Source organism: Lissotriton vulgaris, chromosome 7 (assembly GCF_964263255.1).
Source record: "Lissotriton vulgaris chromosome 7, aLisVul1.2, whole genome shotgun sequence".
Taxonomy (NCBI): domain Eukaryota; kingdom Metazoa; phylum Chordata; class Amphibia; order Caudata; family Salamandridae; genus Lissotriton; species Lissotriton vulgaris.
This window is the reverse complement of record NC_141695.1, coordinates 822,703,193-822,729,566: the sequence shown is the minus strand read 5'-3', so window position 1 is coordinate 822,729,566 and position 26,374 is coordinate 822,703,193. Positions and strand designations below refer to the sequence as shown.

At 46.5% G+C, this 26,374-nt stretch overlaps 1 protein-coding gene across 1 annotated transcript in view; it reads right to left on the bottom strand.

The window, feature by feature from the left end:
* The window catches only part of DNAH17 (dynein axonemal heavy chain 17), a 15,539,113-nt gene that overhangs the window by 902,259 nt on the left and 14,610,480 nt on the right, over positions 1-26,374 (bottom strand). The window lies entirely within an intron of this gene.

Below are 26,374 nucleotides of genomic sequence, written 5' to 3'. Positions count from 1 at the left end.
CTAAGCAGATTCCTGCTGCTCCAATTGCAGCTGTTTTTATCTGAGAATAGTTATCACTTAGTTGGCATTACAAACGACACCTCCATTATGTTTGTTAAATGGCATGATGCAATGTATCCAATACGTGTCAGCCGTATTAGGATGTATGCCTAGTGAAAATCGATGCTGTACCAATATATACTTTTTTTATTAGAGTCATTCCTGATTGCTATATATTAAGAAAGCTCGCTCTCATAACACGACACGAGAGAGCACGAGCGTCACTAACACTGACAGCCGCTCTAAACAAGGAAACTCAGAACTAGTGGGGATCTGACCCCATTTTAGCTCTCTTTCTTGAGGATTTGAGGAAATACATCAGTTTTTGTAATTTATAGTTCGTTATAAATAAATGCACAAGAAACATTCAGTTTTAGTCTGTTTCATTTAATATGCTTATATGAGTTACACAAACCGTTTTACAAAATGCAATAATTCTTTGTAGATACCACGATATTTTTGTCTACCCAGTCAAGACTTCCAACAAAACCATCTTACCGTAGTTACAGCTGACATCGCTAGTCACTGCAGGTATGCTTCCTTCAAACACCGCTGGTATTCGAAGTAGTCCAAAATAGTGGATGAATATAAAAGTGGCATATATGTATTGTTTCAGATTCTTCAGTTGAATATATTGAAGGTGGCGACCAGTCATTATCTTCGCTGTGTTCCTTGTAAGTGAGTCTATTAATTTTGGCCTCCATTTGGGAAAACAATATGACAATCTCTCTGAGTCTCATTAATGTTTTTTCCATTTGGGAACATAATATGATAATTTGTGTAAGTTGCATCAATGTTTGTTTTATGCATCTAATAAAGAGAAGGTAAATGCTTTATTAACTATTACTGCATTAATTTATGTTGATTTCCCAGTCACATCATTAGGATGTGAAGCACACAGTTTATGATACAAGCTAGTATAGCAGCTTTTTGTTGTCTTCATAGATTGTTTGAAGCATGGTAGTAATTGTACATGAATTGCTTTTTGCATAGGGGGCTCTTTACATGAAAAATTAGTCCAGATGATAGTCTTATTGATTCCTACAAGCAAGACCGAAACGTCTACTTAATCACCATCTCCACAGCATCAATGCACGAAGGATACCTCTGTATACTAGTGAACTTGGTCTTCTTCTTTTACCTATGGAGTTGTTGATACGTTATGAATTGATTTGTTGATTTTTATGTACATCTATTCATAACTGCCAATATTGGATTTGTTTCTTCTTTTTATCCCCATGATTTGTACTCTCTGATCAATTCAATACTAACAATGTTCATAGAAAATTAATTTACTGTGTGCTCACTTCATTTTATCTTCTCTTCAGTTTGATTTCATTGAATTTTTATGAATAACAGAAGAATGATATAGTTATCCTGTGGATACGATAGGGTTCAATTGTTTAATCACCCTTAAATGCTATACGCCAAACCTCAGGTACTTAGTTTATGCATAAAATCCCTTGTAGCCATTCCTTATCCTAACCAACCACTGGATAGAGCATTTTCCAATTCCAAGAAATCGCCTAAAATGTCTCTTGACAAACCCGCTTGTGGGGTAGACCATATTTTGACCCAGAGTAGGAGGGGGCATTTTAACTTTGCCTTTTAAATAGGTCATACCCAGTTCACTGTGTGATATGAAGCTTGGGGTCGATTTTGGGGTAGCCAGTAACAGACAAAGACATTTGTTTTCAAATGCCTGCATTATGGGTGGTGGTTCGTGGCCTCACACGCCCACTCCATATGTTCCCACACCCAGACATTTAGACTTATACAGCTGGACCATCTCTTTAATTGGCTTGTGCCCCAGTTCTTTTTGCGAATCTAAAAATAGATTCACTCACTACTCCCATTTTCTGTATCCTCTGACTGGTAATGCAGCCCCATGACAGGTTTGCTTCGAACAGGATGCCTACATAATTGAAATGGACAACCTTTGTGATTGCGGTCTTGCCAATAAAAAAAGATTTTGTTTTTGTGTGTTTTGGAACACAAGTTAAAATAAACGATTTCTGATGGTTTACGTTTAGACTTATGTTTGTCATAAAACTATTAAACCCACTTAAAAGTTTCTGGAGGGCAATTACTGTTTGTAAGAATAAAACTGGGTCATCCACATATAAAAGAACTGGGACTGGTCAGGAGGCAATCCTATGGGTATCATCACTACATAAACTCAGGGCTTTGTGTAGAGAATTAATATAAAATAGAAAAAAAGGTGCCATTATACAACCCTACCTGACCCCTCTGGCTACCTTTATGGGCTGGGTACAAACACCTGTTGAGTGTAGCGGACCTTGGCGGTGGTATCCCAGAATAACCTCCTTATGAGCTTCAGCAATGGTGAATCCACCCCTGCTACCTCCATTAATGACCACAGATTTTCCCTATCCACCAAGTCAAAAGTACAGGAGAGGTCCATAACACTATATATAATTAACCTCTCCTGGCCTTGACATATTTTCCTGAGATAAGGGATATGTTCAGTGCCTCTTCGATGGTCTCCAGTCCTGGATGAAAACCATATTGAACCTTCCAAAAGTAAGATTTATTTTCGGCCCATGTTTCCAGTTTTTATAGGATCACCCGTCCTAGAGCTTTTACTGTAGCATCTAGCAAAGAAAATGAGCTATAACACCCTGGACAAGTCCTATTCCCTTTCTTAAAAAAAGGTACTACAATGGATTCCTTCCATGTGTTAATTGGGGATCTCTTCACAACGGCTTTAAAGACATTAGTAACTAATGGGCCCCAAAATTCCAAATTAGATTTTAACATGTCAATGGTGACTCCGTCGGGAGCTGCGGCCTTGCCTTGGGCAGCACTCTGAATAGCTTTAGTGACCGCTTTTAAATCAATAATGCTTAGCCAGATGTCCTAAAAAAAAGGGTCAATTATCGGTTACGTACTGGGTTCATCGGGATGGTCCTCAGGATTAACATTTTTGGAGAAATTACTTACCCGCTCCTGTTCTAGGATGTGACATTCGGTCCTGTTTAAGGGGGCTTTTGTAAAGAAAGGTCTATTGATAACCTCCCAAAAAAGTCTACTGTCTTTTTGATGGGCTGCTTTATTTAGGTCTTCCCAAGCTTTGTCCCTGATTTCCATTTTCCTGGTTTCTAGCGCTTTTTATAGGGGTTTTGAGCTGACCATACCTCCTCTGTGATGCGCGAGATTGAGTTGGTGTTTCTTTTAAGGGCTTTTAAAGTGCCGTCCAAGTTGAACCAGGAGTGCAATGTATTGCCTTTAGGTGACCTATTGTTTCTTAGTAGTTGGGCAGCTGTCTCACAAATCTCCAAGTAACAATCCCAGATTTTATTGGGATCAGCTTCCGATGAAAGGCATTGATAGACATATCCGGAGTAGTGTCTTTGACTAAGTCTTGGAAGAATTTATTTGGGTCAATTCGATCCCATTTTGTCTGTACTCTCTGTTTAGGGGAAAATGACCTGTGGGATCCAGTACGTCACTGTCCCCCACTTGCAGCTGGATGTCAAAACATAAGATGATGGGGTTGTGATCACTATGTGGTGAAGGACACACCTTGTGGTTTAATAATTTCCATGTATGATCTTTGGAAAGTATTGCAGAGTCAATCATGCTGCCCTTACCCCTGCCTAAAAATGTCGGGACATGTGTGATATTTTGTGAGATAAAATTATCCTTATAAATATGTCATTTTTATCCGATTTTATCAAATGCATTCGCATAAGCTGTGTGTTTAAAATGACATGCCTCTTCCCTTTCTCCATTGGCGACTCCCCAAATGTAATTATTGAAATACGTACATTGCTCAATATTAGTCACCCACCCACATAATTGGTATAAAGCAGCCTTTGCTACATGAATGGCTTTCCAGTAATTCCCCCAATTCTATGTCAGCACCGGAGGCGAGGATTATGCTCAACATTCTCTCTTCGCTTTATTCAAAATTTCCCACAGCAGCTCTTCATATAACCAGAACAAACTACATTTCCCATAACACTAGGGAAAATAAAACACAGTCTCTTTTACGTCCTTTCACAGTTTCCATGAAGGTCTTCCCATAAATCATCCTGAATCTTCCTGCACTTCCTCTTTCTTCGCTGCTCAGCAGCTCGAGATAAGTGCACTTTATTTCTCCAATACTATTATGAATTTTCCTGTTGTTGTGGGGATCGTATAGGTGGGGAATTGTTTCCGTTTCAGATCCCCTGTAGGCAGCGGGAAAGCTTGTGCGCTCCTTACGCGGTTGCCCGTTTTTCAGCTATGTGGACCGCGGCGCGGTCCTCCGGCCGCTAGAGGCCTCTGTGGGGGCATCGCGACTTGGGTCCCGGAGCGCGTTTCTGACAGGAATGACATTAGACGCGCTCCGGTTCCCATTGAATGTCCGCGCCCGGCCCGCCTGAAATCGCCCAGTTATACTGGGTCTGTACTGCATAACTTTCCCCCTTTTTCTTACACCCGCTCAGCGGGTAGGTAGCGGTGTGGTGCACCGAGGGGCCCGACCCCATTCACGCCTGATTCAAGGTTGGGTAAGTAGTGTGGTGGGGACCTTGGCAGCAGGTCCCTCACGAACACACGGTCAGGTGGCATATTTCCCGGTAGAGTGTTGGGAGAGTGGTGTCCTTGGGCTGGAAAGCCTTTAAATTGTGCCTTAGGCCGCCTTTCACTACTGAGAGACCCTTAGCCCCAAAAATTACTGCGTTTGCGGAAGAGTGCTCCTTGGTGCTTTACAGCCGGTGTTTTGGGAGTCTACACAACAGTGTCCGGTGCTGTGCTCATGTGTGGATTACACATTAGTTGACATGGAGCAAGATTACTATGAGGAGGAAGACTCCCTGGCATACCTGCAATGGGATGATGATTTTTACACCAAAGTAGATGATTCCATTCACAGGCCAGTGTCAGATCTTATGACGCTGATGGAACAGCGCCTGGCTGACAAGATCGAGAGACTCTGTGCTAAGATGGGGTAGCCCCCCCTGCAGTTCTGGGGACTTCGGGTGGTTCAGAACAGGCCCCAGATGGTCAGGGTCCACCCCCTCTTAAGAAGAAGTGTGACAGAGAGGTAGATAAGGACGCCTTCGAGTGCCTCAAACAGGCATTTCTGGAGCATACAGCCCCCATTTTACCTCCCCAAGATGCCTCTCCTGGGAATGACGAACTCCCGCCGCCATCTCCCGGGACTCAGCAAGGGGATTCCCTGGACGTTTCTGATGATGAGGCAGGTTCGTCGAGGTCGTGGAGAACTGCGGGATCCTCGGATCCTCCCAAGGCGACTATTTCCGATATGTTGGACCCGGATGACATTGTTCATCCCCGCTCAGCGGAATGGGTGCCCGCTGAGAAAGCGGCTTTATATCTGGCTTCCCGTCTCAGGAAACCTTTGGAGAACGAAGCACGAAGCAGACTAAGGGCTGAGTGCCCACGGCCCACTTTAGACGGCAAGGTATCGACTACCCCAGAGATTGAAAGCAAAATGGCGACGTTCTTGGCCAAGTTTATTAAGGATCCCAAGAAGGGGATAGATCGTTCCTGGCACTCATGTCAGGACAAATTACTAGATACCATAGGCCCTCTTGCCAAGATCCTCGACATGGCGGAAGAAGCTCGCGTTTTGGGTTCCTTGATTGATCCCGAAGTCCTGTCAGCCTGGGCGCAACGGGCAATCTGTTTTGTAGGCATGTAGGCAATGCCAACTGTTAACCCTTGACAGAGAGGCATAGGTCTCTGTTGATAAAGGTCGACCCCAAACTTGGGGATTTGGCAGGTTCTGAAGCGGGGGTCTCGGCGCAGGGAGGACTGTTCGGAGAGCCATTCATAAAAGAGCTTGGGAAGTTCGTGGCTACGTTCACGTCCCTCGACAAGGCACAAGCAAACATAAAAAGAGTTTTTACTCCACGGGTTTTACGTGGGGCCGGGTGGGGTAGGAGCCGCCCGCCCGGCCGTGGCCAAAACCAGCAGCCCCAGGGTAGGGGCCAAGGCTCAGAGCATGGACAATATCAATACGACCAGCGCTTCACCAACTTTTACCCGGCCAAGGGTCTACGGTTCTGAGGACGCAGCTACAGAGAAAACGACGGCAATACCAACAGTGAGTATCATGCCTGCTGAGCTGCTGCAAGTTGGGGGCAAGCTAGCCCGGTTCTTCCCCGCTTGGGAATCACTGACAGGGGATGCTTGGGTACTCCAGACAGTCAGAGGATTTCAGATAGAGTTTTATGGGTCCCCTCGGCAAGCGCGCCCCCCTCAACTAATTGTGTTCTGCGCATCCGACGCAGCATTGATAGACAAGGAAGCGCAAAGGGGCTGTGTCGCACAGAGGTTCACCCTTCAGGCTTCCTCAGCAATATTTTCCTGGTGGACAAGACCAACGGAGGTCGGAGGCCTGTGATCAACCTTCGAGAGTTCAACGAGTGGTTGGTGTACAGACACTTCAAAATGGAGGGCATTCATTTGCTCAGGGATGTTCTCCAACCACTCGATTGGATGGTACGTTTGGATCTGAAAGACGCGTACCTGGCTGTGCCGATTTTTCCTCCGCACAGGCGGTTCCTCCAGTTTCTCTGGAGGGGGAAGCTTACGAATTCCGTTGCCTCCCTTTCGGTCTCTCCTCAGCCCGAGGTGTTTCACCAAGGTTCTCAAGCCAGTGGTGGAATACTTGAGAACTCACAGGGTCCACTTGATCGTCTACTTGGACAACTTGCTTCTCCTAAGTCAGTGTCTGTCGCAGTTGCAGGACTTTCTGCAGATGGCAGTGACGCTTCTCTAGTCGCTAGGGTATGTTATCAACGAAAAAAAATCCCTCCTGGTTCCAACTTAGAAGGCCACCTTCCTGGGGTTTGTGATAGACTCCACCTCAGCCACACTCAGTTTACCCTCCAGGAAAGTAGCAAATATTTGACGCGAGATCCGTCAGACATTGGCCATGCAGAGAACCTCCCTGCGGCAGATCGCTCATTTGGTAGGCCTCTTTTCGGCGTCGATCCAAGCAATCTTCCTGGGGCCGTTACATTACCGCACCCTGCAAAGACTGAAAGCGCATCACCTGCGGAAAGGTCTCATTTATTCTCAGGTGGTTCCCCTGACGGAGGCGGTACGCGAGGAGCTAGAGTGGTGGCTATCCCACATGGAAGCATGGAACGGGAGAGCAATTTTTGGCTCAGCACCAGACTTGGTTATAGAGTTGGGCGCCAGCCGGGCACGCTGGGGCACGCGGTGTGGAGAGTTTTCCACCGGCGGCAGTTGGTGTCCTCAAGAGCAGCTGCTTCACATCAATTGTCTAGAGCTCCTGGCGGGTTCCTTTGCCATCCAGTGTTGGACCAAAGACCGGGTTCAAGCTTCGGTCCTCTTGAAGATGGACAACGTGTTGGCAGTCCGGTACATAAACCACCTGGGCAGTACTCGGTCCAAAGCATTGGGGAAAATGGCAAAACAGTTTTGGGAGTTCCGTCTAGCTCATCAAATATCAGTGACAGCGGAGTATCTTCCGGGGAAGGAGAATCCCGTGGCGGATTGGCACTCCCGCTATCTTCGGGACTCCAGCGTTTGGAAGCTGGACCCAGTGATCTTCCGATACCGCCAGGAGAGGTGGGGTCCGTTCTCTGTCGACCTCTTTGCGTGCCGCCTCGATTGGCAGCTTCCCTGGTTCTTCAGCTGGAGACCGGATCCTCTGGCTGTAGCATGTGATGCGTTCAGTCAGGATTGGACACAGGAGAGGGGATATGCCTTCCCTCCATTTTCCATGATCACCAGGGTAACAGCCCAGATTCGCAGGCAGAGGGCTGCCGTGGTCCTGATAACTCCGTGTTGGAGGTCACAAGTTTGGTTTCCGGTTCTTCTGAAAACTTTCTTGGGATTCTCCAATCCGACTCCTCCCAACTCCCCATCTCCTGTTGAGTCCGGAGGGGAGTCCCCACCGTCTGGTGGAGGAAGGTTCCCTGCAGCTCATAGCATGGCGGATTGCAGGCGACGTTGGAGACCGGGTCTTTCGGGCCCGCTGAGCTCTTGTTGTCCAAAGCTTGGGCAGACAGCACATCTAAGCGATATAAATCGGCTTGGACGGGATGGGTACGCTGGTGTTTACGACAAGAAGTGGATCACGTGGTCGCAGATGTGATCCATGTTCTGAATTATTTGGTGGAGTTAGCTCAGAGAGGCTTAGCATATAGGTCAGTGAACACAGTCCGGTCAGCAATTTCAGCAGGAAATGCTCCGGTGGATGGAGCGCCCTTGGGGGAACATCCTTTTGTGTGCAAACTTATAAGGGGCATTAGGTTGTCACTACCCCCGGAGTCCCGTTATTTGGTTCTCTGGGACGTAAACCTGGTTCTGAATTTATTGTTGTAGTGGCAACCTAATCGTTTTATTTCATGGAAGGAATTGTCGGCTAAATTAGCCATGTTATTATGTTTGGTGTTGTGTAGGAGAGTGTATGATGTTCGTGCTTTGGACACCACTGCCAGAGTTTTTTCCCCGGATGGGGTCACTTTTACGGTGAGTAGGCGTACCAAATCGAACACACGCACGATTTCCTATCCTGCTTTTATAGAATCTCCTAAGCTTTGTGTGGTGCAATGCTTAAAAGCTTATGAGGAAGCTACGGAGGAAGTTCGTCCCCCAGGCAAACGACAACTCCTTATAGCCCTCAAGAAGACTTTTAAGGTGGTTTCCTCCCCCACTATCGCCCGGTGGGTACGGTGGGTGATGCAGGAGGCAGGTATTAATACACAAGCTTTTGGTGCGCATTCCGCTCGGGTGTGATGGCTTCCAAGGCGTTTAACTTTGGTGTGCATTTGGAAGACCTTATGAGAGCAGCGGATTGGTCGTCGGACTCGACCTTTAAACGGTTCTATTTTAAACCGCTGCTGAGTGTAGCGCAAGTGGTGGTGAGTAAGCTTTGAAGGAGCATAAACCTCACTCGGACCGTGGCACCTGTGCATAGAGAAATAAACAAATAGACTATTGATTTATGCATTTTTAGTTCAATGAGTAGCTACCATAGCTTTGCTCGATTAACAAAGTCGAACGCCATAGAACGATGCATAAAGGCAAAATACAGCGATAACTGTTTGGCCACAGTATATTTTCCAACAATCAGGCTTACGTTTAGACATTGCGCGCCTGACCCATGCCACTTTAGAACCCATATTGACAATTATTTAGCACCTTGTTTTATGGATCCATTCTGCTATTCTGTTGTACACAACTCTGCCTAAGATTTTAGCTGGGACATCAATCAGGAAAATAGGTCGGTAGCATTTAGGCTCTCCCCTATTTCCCTTTTTAAAAATAGGAACAATAACCAAAGAAGCCCAAGAAAAGGGAATCAGGGAATAGGTCAGCAATTATACACATTTGTCAGCGAAGGACCCGACAGATTTACATTACATTTGATGATGTCAATAGGGACATTGGGGCCGATGCTTTGCCTCCTACACGAATAAGTTGAGTTATCATCTGTATATACATCCGTGAAATGTGCCACCCCCTCTTCCCCAGTTGTGACAGCTAACCGTCGTACCACTCTGAACGAGGGAGATCATGACAGAAACCACTTCTCAAAATGTTTCAATATCTCTTGTGCTAGCTGTGTCAGTTAATAGGAGCCAGTGCTGTGGGATCACTTCATTCCTTCTTTTACTTGTGACTGCTATATGAGTCTTCCGTAGGGCAGTCACTAATGTACGGTCTCTGGGCTCTGTGTTTAAGGCTCTTCTTAATCTCCGATTTGCCAAAGGTCATGTATGATCAAGCCAGCGATGGCTCTGGTGGACCAGTTTTTCAGATATTAACAACCAGCATCTAATTTTATTGCATAGGTCCCTGAAAGAGGGGACTATTATTTCCCTATATTGTCATCAGATAGGCAGTCCATAACCATCTGCAAATTCTCATCTACTACCCTATTAAGTGATGGGGGATCAGGCAGCTTCCTGGGCAGCCGCAAATTATCCATGGTAGGTATTATGTTGGTAAGGCATGGAACTTTTGGATGTGTCTCTATGAGATGCCAGAGTTTCCTCATTTGGCTTATGGTAGCCAAAATGTGTTTAAACAATTTTGCCATCTATCAATAAGTACTTTAAATTGTGGGAAATGAAAATTTGATCAATGATAGAAAAGCTGGGGGCGTGGCTAGCAGCCAAGCAAGATGGCCGCAGCCAGAGAGAGCTCCGCGGCAGCCTTTTCAATCAATCCGATCATTTTTCCTATGCTAACACGGCCCAAACAATACAGAATAAAAATTTGGGCCGTCGGTGGGTCAGAATGTGCCGTCCAGGGACCTGGGAGTCCGGCAACAGCTGACTTAGGAGACGTGACAATCTGGGGCCTGCAAGACGCTCTAAAGCTGGGGCCTTGTGTGAAATACCGCCTTGCTGCCGTGGAGATCCAAGCGGCACCAGAAGCGACCGAGGCAGAGCAACCGCCGGTGCACTGCTCACGAGGGACACCGCGGCTGAGTGGCTCAAAGGGGAGAAACGGTTATACCTGATCCGGCGCCAGCATAACGGGTGAGTGGCGCAGTACAAACGCGAGTGCTCCAAGGCCCCCACTCAGCAGAGACAGCACTCACAGAGCAAAACCGGTGAGATCTGGGAGGGCAGAGGCCCTGACCGGCACTAACAACAGGCAACTGCGGAGACAGGCGGAACCCCCCAGGGCCTGGGAAACCAGTAATTGACTGCATCAGAACAAATTGTAGGACAATTGACACACAAGATCAGGCACGGTGCTTGTAGCAGCTGAAGGGGGAGCGCTAAGTGTGAGCACTAAATCACATTCAGAAGTGGACACTATCACCCTTAGAGCTAGAGTGAGCACGGCGTGGTGACATAAAGACTTGCACGCAAGTACTGCTCACTCAGCGCAACATGGCCGGGTCAAAATTAACGCATTACCCAAGAGCCCACGCCATTATCCCACTAGCAGATTAGGCCCCCCCCACAATGGAGGGGTGCCCTAAACAAACTGTGGGTCGAATACACGCAGAGCTGACCATGTGATACTGGAAAACGCTGTTCCACGGACCCTACACACGTGGTGGCCGGCCGGGAGGCAACAGAATAGTTGACGCCATGCAATAGCACCACAAACGGACAATAAGTACAACCCAGCGCCGCCTACATCCGAAACCGCGGGAGGAGGAGGTGGGAAATCCGAAAGTCAGCGCATGGTCATATATCACGCAGCAGGTAGCGGAGATTACTGCCCCTCCCCTGTGTGCTTGGTGGAACCCTTGGTGCGCAGGATAAAATGGGGGGCTGTGGCCAGAGAGACCCTCCTACTGTAAAACTGGACAAATATGCCTACACCAAAGACCCGACTGAGAAATGGCAAACAAATACTACTCAAATGGTGTCCTCCGCATTGAATAATCCTGAAGAGGTCACGCTAGTGGACATTATGGCCGCCCTGCAGCAGGTTCAATCCTTGATTGGCACGATCTCCACAGAGATATAGCCCTAATACGGACAGACTTTTAAAAATTGTCAGAAAGGTTAACGGAGGTCGAATCCACAACAAAAGCACTTTCCACAGATACGGCCTCATTGCAGCGCCAAGTACGCTAATTGGAGGCTGACAATAAGCTTATCTTGGCGAAACTGAATGACCAAGAAGGCTGTTCACGCCGCAATATGTGAGAATTATTGGAGTGCCCGAAAATGTGGGGGGCCTGCCTTGGACCTCTTGTGGAAGACTTCATCAAAAACCAGCTGCAGCCTCTGGGACTGTCCAGCTTCTTCTCAGTAGAAAAGGCTCATCGTGTACAGGGTGGGAGGCCAAGACCAGGCGCCCCCTCAGACCAATACTGGCACGCATATTCAATTTCCGAGATCGCAACGCTATTCTCCAGGCAGGGAGAATAGTCCCCTTTTTCGAATTGAAAACTGCACTATCATGCTCCATCCTGATTACGTAGCTGCAGTAACTAAACAAAGACGCAAATTCCTAGAAGTAAAGAAAGAACTGCGCGCTCGAGACCTCAAATTATCGATGCTCTTTCCGGCGAAACTAAGAGTAGAGGTGGAGGGAAAAACCTGGTTCTTCGCCACACCTGAGGAGACCTGAGATTGGCTGGAGGGATGGCGCCCAGCTGCAAGATCCGGAAAGCCAAGAACCCAACAGCAACGCCAACTGCATAAATCACAAACATCCAGGTCTGCGGAACCCAGCGAAACAGGAGACTGACTGACTGAATGTGTGCAAACAGAACCATGATAGACGATGCAAGGCACGACATCAGAATCAGTCCACAATAGGAAGCCACTAAAACGTCAACCCGACCATCGGACAGCACATCCCCAATGTTGCTATGGCTTATTCTGTATATGTTTTATTTGCGCAGACTACAATGACAAACGGACCGCCATCAACGGCTGTGAACTACATAACTCCAAGTACGATGTTGGCTGTTGCAGTTGCTTTGCCTAAGGGGACTTCCAGAGGTCGCTGATAGACTCTCCCCCCCACGCAAGTACAAGTTATGGGACAAAAGCACTCTGCTCAGTTGGGGTGGCGGGTAGTTCGAGGTCTGCCGGGCAGGGAGGCAGGGAGTGGGGAGGGAGACGGGAAACAATTCAGGGTTTTCTGTATGTTTTTGTTATCGTTCATACTAAAAGGCATACATGATGACACAGTGAAGTGGATACCACTAGGTGCTCTACACCCTTACATTACCAATATCGCAAATGGCACACACAGACCACCTATCTGACACTAAAGATAACCTCTCCCTGAACCCCAGTGGACTACCTCCTCCTTTTATAGTGCTATCATGGAATCTAAATTGACTGGGTGACAAGATTAAAAGGGGACTGGTCCTCCAATACATTAAATGCAGAGGTCCAGCAGTAGCACTGATACATGAGTCACATTTGACAGGTTTGGCCTGTAAGGCCCTGGATAGATGGGGCTACAAAATGGCTGTGGCTCTAGGGTATGGGAATCCTGGTAAATAAACGGTTCCCACTGATACTCACTGGATTTTGGACAGATGATCAAGGACGGTTTGCTGCGTTAGCATGTCAATGGGAGGGTCAATCGCATAACCTGGTTTCAGTATGTATCCCACTAACACTACATCAAGTAACCTTCCCGGCACCGGGGAAATTCTTATTATCATTGCTGCAAGGAGAACTCATTATGGGCGGAGACATCAACGCCACAATGGACGCGTCCATAGATAGACAAACTCCTAGGCACCCGAGTGGTGCAAACCTCAAATTAGTGGACTTTACAAACACTGTTGGTCTCATTGACGTTTGGAGAGCAAGGCACCCACAAGACCGACAGTTTACCTTCCACTCGAGGGTACACAATTTTCTGTCAAGAATAGACTATATATTCACGTTAGCAACAGGGTTGGAAGGGATAGCGGAGATCCAACATTTACACTGGGGCATCTCTGACCATTCACCAGTGCACATTGCATACACATCTTACAGTGCAACTAGACATCGCCTATTTCCACTATACACAGGATATCTGAAAAACCGGAAGATAGGGACGGGTCTGATCACAGCCACTGAGCAATATTTAGCCGAAAATTAACACTCAGTATCCTCCCCAATGACGTTATGGGAGGCGTATAAAACGGTACTACGGGGTCATGCATTCTTACTAGTTGCCGGGCAAACATATTATCAAAATTGGGTACACACCCAAATCACGCAATCTGACATTTAAAGAGCGGCAGGCACTTAAGAATCTATCCTTGGACCCTAACATTATAGTGAGGGAAGCGGACAAGGGAGGAAACATGGTCGTAATGGACAGAGCCAAATATGATCTGGAAATCATGTCACAACTGGGTAACCAGAGTTGTTATAGAAAGCTTGACAATAACCCCATGATAGCCTTTGTAAAAACTATTAATAAGGATTTGCAACGGTGGTTGGATCAGGGCCTTTTATCTAAGGAAGAATTTTTGTATCTTAAGACAGATAAACCTCGTTCCCCTGGCTTGTATACACTTCCAAAAGTACACAAAGATCTAAAAGATCCCCCCGGAAGACCAATATTATCTGGAATCGGGGGGCCCACCGAAAGGATTTCAGAGTTTGTGGATGGCTTCTTACAGAACTATGGGCCAGATGTAGGTAATTCATATTTACCGACTCTTAAATACCGAATTTTACCGATTCGGTATTTAAGAGTCGGTAAATATGAAGGGGGGAGATGTAGGTAATTCGAATTTGGGAATTACCGAATCGGTAGGATTCGGTATTTACCGATTCGGTAAATACCGAATCGGTATTGCCCATTGATTCCTATGGGCCATGAAGCCCATAGGAATCAATGGGCAATACCGATTCGGTATTTACCGAATCGGTAAATACCGAATCCTGCAAGGGTGCAGGGGGTGTCACTTTGACACCCTCTAGCACCCCAATTCCGGACTTGTGTGCCATGTGGCACACAGACATGCCCTAAGGGCATGTCTGTGTGTCACATTGCACAGGTGTGCATGCACAGATGTACATGCACACCTGAATTCGGTATTTTACCACCCAATTGGATTGGGTGGTAAAATACCGATTCTTAAGGGCCTGTGACACTCTTGAGAGTGTCACCTACATGAGGATTTACCGAATCGGTAAAATTACCGATTCGGTATTTTACCGAATCGGTAAATTTACTGAATCTGTAAATTTACTGATTCTGTAAAATGATGGCCCCTACATGCCAAATCCTAAATACCGGTCGGTAACGGCCGAAATCGGGCGTTACCGACCGGTATTTTCTCTCCTACATCTGGCCCTATGTGATTAATCTCCCCTCATATATTCGGGACAGTAAACATGTCCTGAATATATTGAATGATCTTAATTGGGACCAAGGTATGATTTTTGTAACAATGGATGTATGCTCTCTGTATACTAATATTCTGCATGAACATGGTATACAGGCACTCAAATATTTTTTGTTTCGGCGTCCGATAGAACTACTGGAGCATTCTGAAATGCTTATTGAAATGGCTTGGCTTATCCTTAAAAATAGCACATTTTTGTTTAATAGTGAATGGTACCTACAAATCTGCGGTACTGCGATGGGTTCCAGATTTGCGCCGTCCTTTGCCTGTCTCTTTATGGGATGGCTGGAGGCGGGGCATATCTGGGGCCCATCGGGTGCAAAGTGGCAGGAATACATCCTGTACTACGGTCGTTATATAGATGGTTGCCTGATCATCTGGACCGATACAGAAGAAGATCTGAAAGAATTTTTTGATTATATGAACAGGAATACACTTAATATGACATTCACCATGACATCAGACCCAAACAACATTGTATTTCTAGATCTTGAAATCTTCCACCATAATGGGAAAATTCTGAGCAAAATGTATAGGAAGACCACTTCCTGTAACTCTATACTGCATGTGAGTAGTGCCCATCCCAGTAGTCAAATCAATGCCATCACATATGGGGAGATGCTGAGGGCCCGCAGAAATTGCAGAAGAGATGAGGATTTTGTACATAATTTGGGAGATATCGAAAAAAGATTTAAGAATCGAGGATACTCTATTGAAACCATTAGTAAAGCCAAAAATAGAACTTTGAGAATTGAATGCAGTGAGACACTGAAGATCACCAATAAGAAAACGAAGAATGATGAAAATAAAGTACGTCTGGTGACCAACTATTACCCATGGTCACATAAAGTATTTATGATCCTAAAGAGGAATTGGCATCTGCTGATGGCAGATAAGGTACTGACTAAGTATATTCCTAAGTCCCCAGGCATTACATACAGGAGGGGCAAGACTATTTAAAGTATCATTAGCCCCAGTTACCCGATACAATTAAAGGACAAAACAATGTAGCTAAGACAACTGAACATTGGATCACATGCTTGCGGCAGCTGCAGTATGTGTAGGTTCGCAAAGAAAGGGGTTAAAGATTTCAAATACAATGATTCATGTAAGTATAAAATACAGGAGCATATAGACTGTCTGACTAAGTATGTGGTTTACATACTTGAGTGCAAGTGTAAGAAAATCTATGTGGGGAGTACGATCCGCCCCTTGAAAGATAGAATGTCTGAACACCTTCGTGCTGTCAAAAACTTGGATTGCAGATATCCTATTGGATGTCATGCTAAGACATGCCCGGACGAGAATAAATCACTTGGGTTCCAGTTCTATGGCATTGAGGTTGTACACACTGATGCCCGGGGTGGTGACAGGTTATTAAAACTGAGACAGTGTGAGGCACTTTGGATCTTGAGGTTACGTGCAGTTGAGTGTGGGATTAATGAAGACCACGAATGTCATTACCTACTTGATGTGTAAATACCAATGGTATCTGTATAGCTCTTGCTGGTAAACCTTGTTAGACATGTTGAAGTTTAATTTACTATACAATACTGTTCATGGCTTATAATGATGTTGACTGGTTAACAACATTATTACGTATACCTAATATACTCCCAATGATGTAGACTATAACAAATGCTGTAGAAAACGCATGTGGCATAATGACTTGCTGAATAAGGAATGTGTTTTCATGTTAATATGACCAAGCCATTACTAATGTCAATCAGCTTGTGTATGTGGCTCTCTAGAATTGTTTCAACTGTTTATGTGGTTTTTGTAAATCATGATCAAGCCGTTTCTAATGTTAATCATCTTACGTATATAGTTCCTAAGAATTGCCACAATTTGCTTCCCCTCTACCTCTAATTTACCTTCCTTAACTCTCTCACTTGGTGAATAATATTTTTCTATATTCTCTGTTCTGATTTTGGTCACTATCCCATTGATTATAATGTGATCTTTAGACCTTTAGATGTGGACCGAATGGAAATTATGTAGCTTCCATGATAGGCGTGCGCAATATGCATTTTGAATCACGAATGATCGGCTATATCGGCAGGTCCTTTATAAAAATCTGAAATTCTTACATTTACAAGTAAATTCCTGGTTATCTAAGTACTTTGGTGTTGAGTGATTGCCTGGAATATTCGTATTTATTATTATTTTATTATGTCCTTATTTGTTGTGGAACTCTGTCGGCTATTTTGAGGCATGGCAGTATTTCTTCTCTTGCCATGAACGGGTGGGCCTTCGGCCGAATTCTCATCCAAAAGCTTAGTTTCCTCTATAATAACTATCCACCTTTGTATTAGCATTGGAAATCATGCGCCTGTGAAAATGTTAGTTTTTCTCGAATTTTCGTTTTCCTTTTTGTTTATGTACACGTGGAATATGCTCACTTAATTCCGGTGTCAGACACTCCAAAATGTCAGCCGAGTATAATCGCGGCTTGATTCACGGAAGTCCGCTTTCTGTGGTTATGACTGGCCTAGTGAGGGTGGAGGGTCTACCTGTCTTTTTTTTTAAGTTTGAAAAGCTTTATTGAGTTGAAGAAAACAATGTAAAACATCAGTACAATAGCACAAATAAAGAGCAATAGGAATGGAAAGGGGCGACCACTCGGTCCCCCCGAACGTATGGTGGAGTACCCCGATCCCCCCGGGAAGCCATTTTTGGGCGGGAGGCGCATCTCGGCTGGTATGCCCGAAGCGGCGTAGCCGGGGCGCGCTTTTTCCCGCCCAAGAGTGGGTTGTCCTAGACACTGAAGCCGCCAGCCACGCCCCTGGAGGCGGGAGGAGGCGGGTTTACGCCCGCCCAGAGAAGAATAAAAGGAGCAACAATCCAAGGAAGCATCCTCTTGTTCCTGTGCTCTGAAGCTGCACCTCCTCGCTGCACGTGAGCTCGAGACGGAACGAAGAGCCAATTTTGAAATTTGTAATTTCTCTCTTTTCTCTTCTAGCACTGCAAATCGCGTCAGGACCTTTCACCTACGTGGGGAAAATGCCGGGCAAGAGAGTCGCAAAGAAGGTCAGCACCGACCAGATGCTCCGGATGTTGGTGAAAGACATGGCAGAGATGAAGAGAAAGATGGCGGCCAGGGACGGTGCGGGAAGGCCGAAAAGATCCAACCCGGCGGAGGCCCCGGCCGGAAGAAGGAAGAGGGCCAGGAATGGGTCAAACGGGGACGAGGTCCCAGTTCCGGAGGCTCCCCCGGCGAGCCCTCCTAGACCAGCGGAGATTCCCGCACCGGCTCCTGCCGAGGGCCAGCGGATCCCCGTTGTGGTTACCCCGGTGAACGATGGGGACATGCCCCCGGAGTTGGCCGCCCAGCTAGCGGCATGGTTGGGTAATAGCAGCAGGGGTCCTGTGGCTCCGGGGGACACGGCCGAGGAGGCCAAGCAATTAATAAGGCAGTTGCGGCAGTCACGGGAGGCCGCGAAACCACCTTGTCCGTTTGTTTCTCCGCAGGCTCCAGTAGAGCAACCCGCAGAAAAAGTGCGGAAATTCAGGGCTTCGCTGGAGGCATGCATTAGGGAAACTAAGGTGAACTTGCATCAATTACAGCAGACTGTGGGTCAGTTGAATTTTGCCCTTAGGATAATGCCAATGGCCCGCCCTTTTTCCCACTCGATTGCACAAGCCATGGTCGGCCTTAAAGAGGGGCACCACCGCACGAGGCTCTCGGCCGAGATTCGCCAGGACATGCGCATTTGGTTGGCATTCCTGGCGGATTTCAATGGTCGGGTTGTCTGGACCAAGCCGGCGGTGTCCTCCGAAGAGTTGGGGCTGTGGACAGATTCGGCGGGGAGTATAGGCTTTGGCGCCATATTTGGCAATCACTGGTCGGCGCAAACATGGCCGTCATGGTGGCACGAGTGTGGTCTTACAAGTAACATTGCTTTTCTCGAACTGTTCCCTATTCTGGTGGCTTTGAAAACATGGCCCGAGGGGTTTAGGGATCACTCTGTGGTGTTCTGGTCTGATAACATGACCGTGGTCGAGTGTATCAATAGTCAGGCAGCACGATGCAAATGGATCCTGAGGTTGCTCAAGGAAATTGTGTTACTATGTATGCAATTGAACGTGCTCTTTAGAGCGAGGCATGTGCTAGGGGTGCTGAATCAGGCTGCTGATGCGCTTTCTCGTTTCCGTATGCAGGCCTTCTGGGGTTTTCTGCCCACAGCGGACCCGGTGGCGGCACCATTTCCCGAAGCTCTCTGGTCTCTCGGTGCCCCGAACTACAAAACCTCGTGGGAGAGAGTTTAGCACCCAGGACAAGGAAGGCATATGAAGGGGCGTTCCGTTCCTATTGGTCCTTTTTGGGTTCTGCTAGGAGGGAGTTTTGGGGCCAGGAGGAATTTGTCATAGAGTTTTTACTGTCATTACGCAGGGCAGGCAAATCGGTGGTTACGGCCCAGAGGCATCGGGCCGCCATTTCCTTCATGGCGCGGGCCCATGGTATCCAGGATCCTACAGCGTTTTTCGTAGTACAGAAAGCGCTGCGGGGGTGGCAACGCCTTGAGGGTCGCAGAGTAGATGAAAGGCACCCGATAGGTCTGGATAGGTTGGCCCTGTTACTATCCGTACTCCCTGCAACATGTTCATCCCAGTCGGAAACAGTGTTATTCCGGGCCGCTTTTGCATTAGCATTCCATGGGGCTATGCGGGTAAGCGAACTGGTGGCGAGAAACAAGCAGGATACGGGGGGTGGTTTGTGCCGAGAGCACATTCAAGTAAAAGGGGAGACGATGATTGTCTCGTTTGTCAGGTCCAAGACCGATCAGGGGGCGATCGGGGACAGTGTAGTAGACCAGCGGATTCCCGGATCCCCCACGTGCCCGGTGGCATGCGTTGAGGAGTATTTGGCGCAGAGGGCGGCATCATGGGTGGGGACATTGCTGAGGCACGCAGATGCCACCCCACTGACAAGGTTTCAGTTCCAGCGGGTGTTTGCAATGGCAATTTCGGCCGCGGGCTTGAACCCGGGCGAGTTTGGGACTCATTCGTTCCGGATAGGGGCTGCTACAGAGGCTACAGCCAGGGGTCTGAGTGTGGGGCGTTGGTCCTCGAATTGTTACAAAAGGTATGTGCGGTTGCACATGTTGTGAAGCTGATATCATGTACTCACGCTTCTTGTCTTTGTTTGGTCACAGTTTCGCAAACCTACGAGGCGGGGCGGATTGTGCAGTCGACCCGACACCTGGGAACCAGCGGTCAGAGATCACCGGCTGAGGAAAGAGTGGTGTGGGTCATGGGCCACTCATACGTGAGGCGTGCCGCGGACGTATTCAAAGCAGGTGACATGATTCACACAGCTGGGGAATACGGGTACAGGGTGACCTTCTACGGAAGGGGCAGGCTCTGTATTGACCAGTTTCAACATTTTCTCGAGGGTTTGTTAGGGCGGACAAGGTCACCGCCATCTATACTCATAGTACATCTTGGGGGCAATGATTTGGTGACCACTGGTAGACGACTACTTCTCGAGGCGATACTATCCACAGTAAGTTGGTTGGCGAGAAGAGTTCCAGGGTGCACGATTGCATGGTCCCATATGATTCCACGAAAGGTATGGCGGGGGGCTAATTCAGTGTCGGCTATAAATCATTCTGTGAAAAAGGTGAATAACAAGCTGGGTAGACTGTTCCGTACCAGTACATTGCATTCGATTCCTCATGGTTGTATCAGGGGGGACAATATGTATCTAGAGGATGGGGTTCATTTGTCCCGGGTGGGGAATTCTTTACTCATAGGAGACTTCGTAGCCTGGTTAAAGAGTTTGCAGCATGACCTTTGGGTAGGAGTTTTGTGGGGGGTCCGGATAGCCGGTCAACTATCCGGCCTGTGGCGGTAAGGTCATGATCGGTGAGCAGTCATTGGAAGATCCCTAGGGGGGGCGTCACCCATTACGGATGGGAGCGCCCGGGGGGAGGTGGCCATTGGCCCCTCAACGGGGAGGCGGTCCCTTCTAAAGGACGGGACGCCTAAAGGAAAGGGAAGGCGGTCAAGGCCCCTCCCTGGATAGGAGGGGCTACGGGCCCCTCCTGGGAATTTCCCGGGGCCAGGACATCTGCGACGGCAGATGTGGTAAGTTGTGTGGGGTGGGGAGGGGGGTCTAAGCTACCTTCTAGACACCTCACACGAGTCCTCGGACGACCACGTAGATGGCGTCGAGTTAACAGGGGCCCCCGTCAAGACAAGGGAAATTGGTATGGCACATGAGGTGCAGTCCTCTGTGCGGCCGCCCCTCACAAGTGAGGGGGGAGTTCTGGTTTAGGGATCTGACACCGGTTACGACCTTGCCGTTGGCCCTTAACGTTAGGATGTACAATTTCAATTTGAAATGCATTTTGTGAGGATGTTAGTATCGGCTAGGAGAACCTTTGTATTAGATATGTGTTAAGGTTAGCCAAACATCGTAATGTGGATATGAAATTGTACATGATATGAAACTGTTATTTTAATGTTTTGATTTTGTTTCATATTTTAATAAATACGGCCGGGAGGGTAACTCCCTCCCGCCTTCCAAAAGTTCAGAACTGTTTCCGGTTTCCCAATTCTTGGGGATTGTGTTGAGAGGGGGTGGCGGGTATCTCAGCCATATGGAAAGGGGCGACCACTCGGTCCCCCCGAACGTATGGTGGAGTACCCCGATCCCCCCGGGAAGCCATTTTTGGGCGGGAGGCGCATCTCGGCTGGTATGCCCGAAGCGGCGTAGCCGGGGCGCGCTTTTTCCCGCCCAAGAGTGGGTTGTCCTAGACACTGAAGCCGCCAGCCACGCCCCTGGAGGCGGGAGGAGGCGGGTTTACGCCCGCCCAGAGAAGAATAAAAGGAGCAACAATCCAAGGAAGCATCCTCTTGTTCCTGTGCTCTGAAGCTGCACCTCCTCGCTGCACGTGAGCTCGAGACGGAACGAAGAGCCAATTTTGAACCCACCCACCATCCCCTGAAGACAGCAAGTTGTCGTGGTATAAAGTCATTTTATGTAGTTGTTGTTTTCTTGCAGGTTGTTTCTGAATAAAGTTTGTGATTTGGTTGCAATAAAGTGGTTGATCCTTTGCAGTATGCTTTATTAAAGACTTGCATCAGAGTGATTAGTAATGTTTTAGAGGTTTTGATACTGATCCGTTAAAGTAGGAATGTCTCTTTCTCTTTAGTAATTAATCTTGTCGTATTTATTGTTTGGTCGGGCGGTAAGGTCATGATCGGTGAGCAGTCATTGGAAGATCCCTAGGGGGGGGCGTCACCCATTACGGATGGGAGCGCCCGGGGGGAGGTGGCCATTGGCCCCTCAACGGGGAGGCGGTCCCTTCTAAAGGACGGGACGCCTAAAGGAAAGGGAAGGCGGTCAAGGCCCCTCCCTGGATAGGAGGGGCTACGGGCCCCTCCTGGGAATTTACCGGGGCCAGGACATCTGCGACGGCAGATGTGGTAAGTTGTGTGGGGTGGGGAGGGGGGTCTACGCTACCTTCTAGACACCTCACACGAGTCCTCGGACGACCACGTAGATGGCGTCGAGTTAACAGGGGCCCCCGTCAAGACAAGGGAAATTGGTATGGCACATGAGGTGCAGTCCTCTGTGCGGCCGCCCCTCACAAGTGAGGGGGGAGTTCTGGTTTAGGGATCTGACACCGGTTACGACCTTGCCGTTGGCCCTTAACGTTAGGATGTACAATTTCGATTTGAAATGAATTTTGTGAGGATGTTAGTATCGGCTAGGAGAACCTTTGTATTAGATATGTGTTAAGGTTAGCCAAACATCGTAATGTGGATATGAAATTGTACATGATATGAAACTGTTATTTTAATGTTTTGATTTTGTTTCATATTTTAATAAATACGGCCGGGAGGGTAACTCCCTCCCGCCTTCCAAAAGTTCAGAACTGTTTCCGGTTTCCCAATTCTTGGGGATTGTGTTGAGAGGGGGTGGCGGGTATCTCAGCCATATTAAAATAATTGTGGAGAATAATGTGCCAATAAACAAGAAAGGCCCCAAAAGGGGAAAACGCTATACAAAGAAAAAATGCTTTTATAACTTTTCATTTTGTGGGGAAGGAAGAGAGAAAGAAAGAGGGAAGAAAGGGGAAAATGGGGGAATGGAAGGGGAACAGCAATAGAAAAATATATGGTAAGAGAAATAAAGAGGTATGAAATACAGAGAAGTTCACAGTAATAATAATAACAGTAATACTAAATTTAACAATAACATGAGATCAAGAGGCACTTTTAGATAAAAAGTCTGTTAAAGGGGACCACAGTAAATCAAGTTTTATCAACAATGGAATAGAAGAATCACATGCACGATCTAGTCTATGATGATGGCAGAGCAAATTCCACCAAGCTTTATAAACCACATTTGTAGTGTCTTTCCAATTAGTTGTTATAATTTTAAAAGCGATAGCTATGCAAAGATCAATAAATTTACGAGAATGGAGTGGGACATCCCAAACTGGGGCCAAACCACCCAGGAATACAGAAGAAATAACAAAGGGAACATTAGTAGATAAAATCTTATTAAGTGTAGACCAAATGTGGGACCACATAAGTTGGACCTTAGGACAAAGAAAGAACATGTGAACAAAGTCACCAGGAGTGCATGAACAGGACCAACACTTCTTAGTGTCTAACAATTTAAATTTAAACAAGTCACAGGGAGTATAAAATAATCTATTATAAAAAAAATAAAGGGTTTGTGTGGTACTAGCGGAACGAGAGGTGGAATGAAGTTTGGACCAAATAGAGTCCCAGGTAAGTGAGGGGAAAGTTTGATTGAGGTCCGATTCCCAGATAAGTTCAAGATTAGTTTTAGGCCTGTCAATAAGTGAGGGAGAAAGTAATTTATAAATAGCAGAGGCCTTAAGGGGAACCTGAAAGTTAGGTGGAGAGGCAAGGAGGGGAGGTGAAGAGGATGAAGGAGTGTTGTGTAGGATAACAGTGGATAGTTTGGGCAGAAGTTCATGAAAGTGTATGCAGTATTTGTTAGAGATACCGAAGGAGTCATGAAGTGCTGGAAAGGTTAATAAGGAATTGTCAGAAATAAGATGGCGGTAAGTGAGAATTCCTTTGTCAATCCATTCCTTCCAAAAGAGCGCACAATTGCGTAATTTAAGAGATTTATTATACCAAAGTGGGGTATTCCTTTGAAGAGTAGATGGTACAGAGAATGAACGAAAAAGGGCGAGTGTTAAAGCTTTGGAGTGTTTGAAAATAGGAGAAAGTAGTTTAGGAGGTGGTTGAGTGAGATTGGAGGCAATAAGGAAGGAGAAGGGGTGAAGTTGAGCCAATTCCAGAGAGCTCCAAGCCGTAGTAGGAGGAGACGAGGTATCAAGAAAAGGCCAAATTTGCTTGAGAGTAAAAGCAGAATGAAAGCGTGAGATATTGGGGAAGTTGACACCACCAAGATGTTTAGGTTGTTGAAGACGGAGGAGAGAGACTCTAGCCTTACGCCTATTCCACAGGAATTTGGAAAAAAGACTATCGATAGACTTAAAAAAGAAATGGGGGAGAGAGATAGGAAGCATGGAGAGACAGAAGTTCACAATAGGAAGGAGCATCATTTTAATAGTGGAGAGACGACCCCACCAGGAAAGAAAAAGACGGGACCAACGTTCTATTAGAGAAGAGAGCTTTTTAAGGATATCGGAGTGATTAATTTTGATAGTTTCTCTAATAGTGTTAGCATATAAAACGCCAAGACATTTGATAGAGCCAGAGTTCCATTGGAAACCAGAAGCCTGAAACATGTGAGAAGACAGAATTTATTGAGGGGAAGGACTTCAGTTTTATCAATATTTAATTTATATCCAGAAACAGAGGAATAATCATGTAATAAAGAAAAGAAAGCGGGAAGGGCAACAACAGGGTTAGAAATGTAAAGCAAAATATCGTCTGCATAAGCAGTAAACTTAATCTCAACATCTTTATAAAGAAAGCCAGAATAGGAAGGGGATTGTCGAATTTTCTCAAGGAAGGGTTCGAGTGCCAGAATAAAGAGAAGGGGGGAAAGTGGACAGCCTTGTCTGGTTCCTCTATGAAGGGGAAAATAATCAGATTGCATACCATTAATCCATATAGAAGTGGAAGGAGCAGAATAAAGCAACCGAACAAATTTAAGAAAAGTGGGACTGAAACCGTGCCAGCGAAGGGCGCCAAACATAAAATCCCAGTTGACACGGTCAAATGCCTTCTCGGCGTCTAAAGTAATGGCAGCCAAGGGACTGTCCATTTTAGCAGAAAGATGAATGATATTAAGAAGGGTTCTAGAATTGTCTGTAATGGATCTTCCCTTAACAAAGCCGGATTGATGAATGTTGACCAAATCAGGGACAATGGAATTAATCCGTAAAGCCCGAATTTTCACATACAATTTACAATCAGTATTAATGAGGGAGATGGGTCGGTAATTTTTACATAGGGAAGGGTCCTTATCTTTCTTGGGGAGAAGAACAAGCATAGCCTGCGAAAAAGAACCTTTATATTCACCAGAGGAGAGAAAATGGTTAATTAACTGAAGAAAATGAGGAATCAAGATAGATTTAAATTGGAGAAAGAAACGAACAGTAAAGCCATCAGGGCCAGGTGTCTTATCTTTGGGGAGTAGAGAGAGAGCAGCAAGAATTTCCTTTTCTGAAAACGGGGCATCAAGAGAAGAGAAATCCAACGAAGGATTGGAAGATTTAGGGACAGAGTTAAAGAAAGAGTCTAATTGCTCTGCAGAGGGGGAAGACTCAGGAGTATAAAGAGAAGAATAAAATTGAACAAAGCAATCCAAAAATTTGGCATCAGAAGACTGGAGCGAGCCTTGTGGATCTTTAATCGAGACTATTTTCGATTTCTGTTTTTTAATTTTGAGATAATTTGCCAGAGCCCTACCAGCTTTATTGCGACCACCATATATCTTCGCATTAAATTGAAGAAGCTGATTGGAGGCCGATTCCCATGAATGTTTATTAAATTGCAGTTTAGCGGAAATGAGAGAGGACAGAGAATCAGGAGAGTTAGAAGTGTAATAAAGATGCTCTAGTTCTTTAATGCGTTTTAGATAGGAGGAAGCCTGGGATAGTGCTTTCTTTTTTTTACGTGAGACAAAGTCAATAATACAACCCCGAGCAGTGGCCTTGAAAGCATCCCAAAGAAAGTGAAAGTCAGAGGTGGAGTGTAAGTTGGTAGTGAAAAAGTCATTCATGAAATGAGTGAAGTGTTCAATGAAAGTGGGATCAAGTAAAAGGGAGTTGTAAAAGCGCCATCTGCGGGCCTGAGGCGTGGGAGAGGGGTAATCCATATCTAAAATAACTGGGGCATGATCTGAGATGAGGATAGAGCCTATTTCTGAGTTGGTCATAAATTGGAAAGCATGGTGGGAGAGAAAAATATAATCAATACGGGAGAGGGAATTATGCACAGGAGAAAAAAAGGAAAAGTCCAGAGAGTCAGGGTGGGACAACCTCCATGAATCTATAAGGCCTCTGGAGGAGATGGCTTTGTGGAAGGACTTTTGCATTTTGTTGGGAATGTAGCAAGCTTGTGATTTGC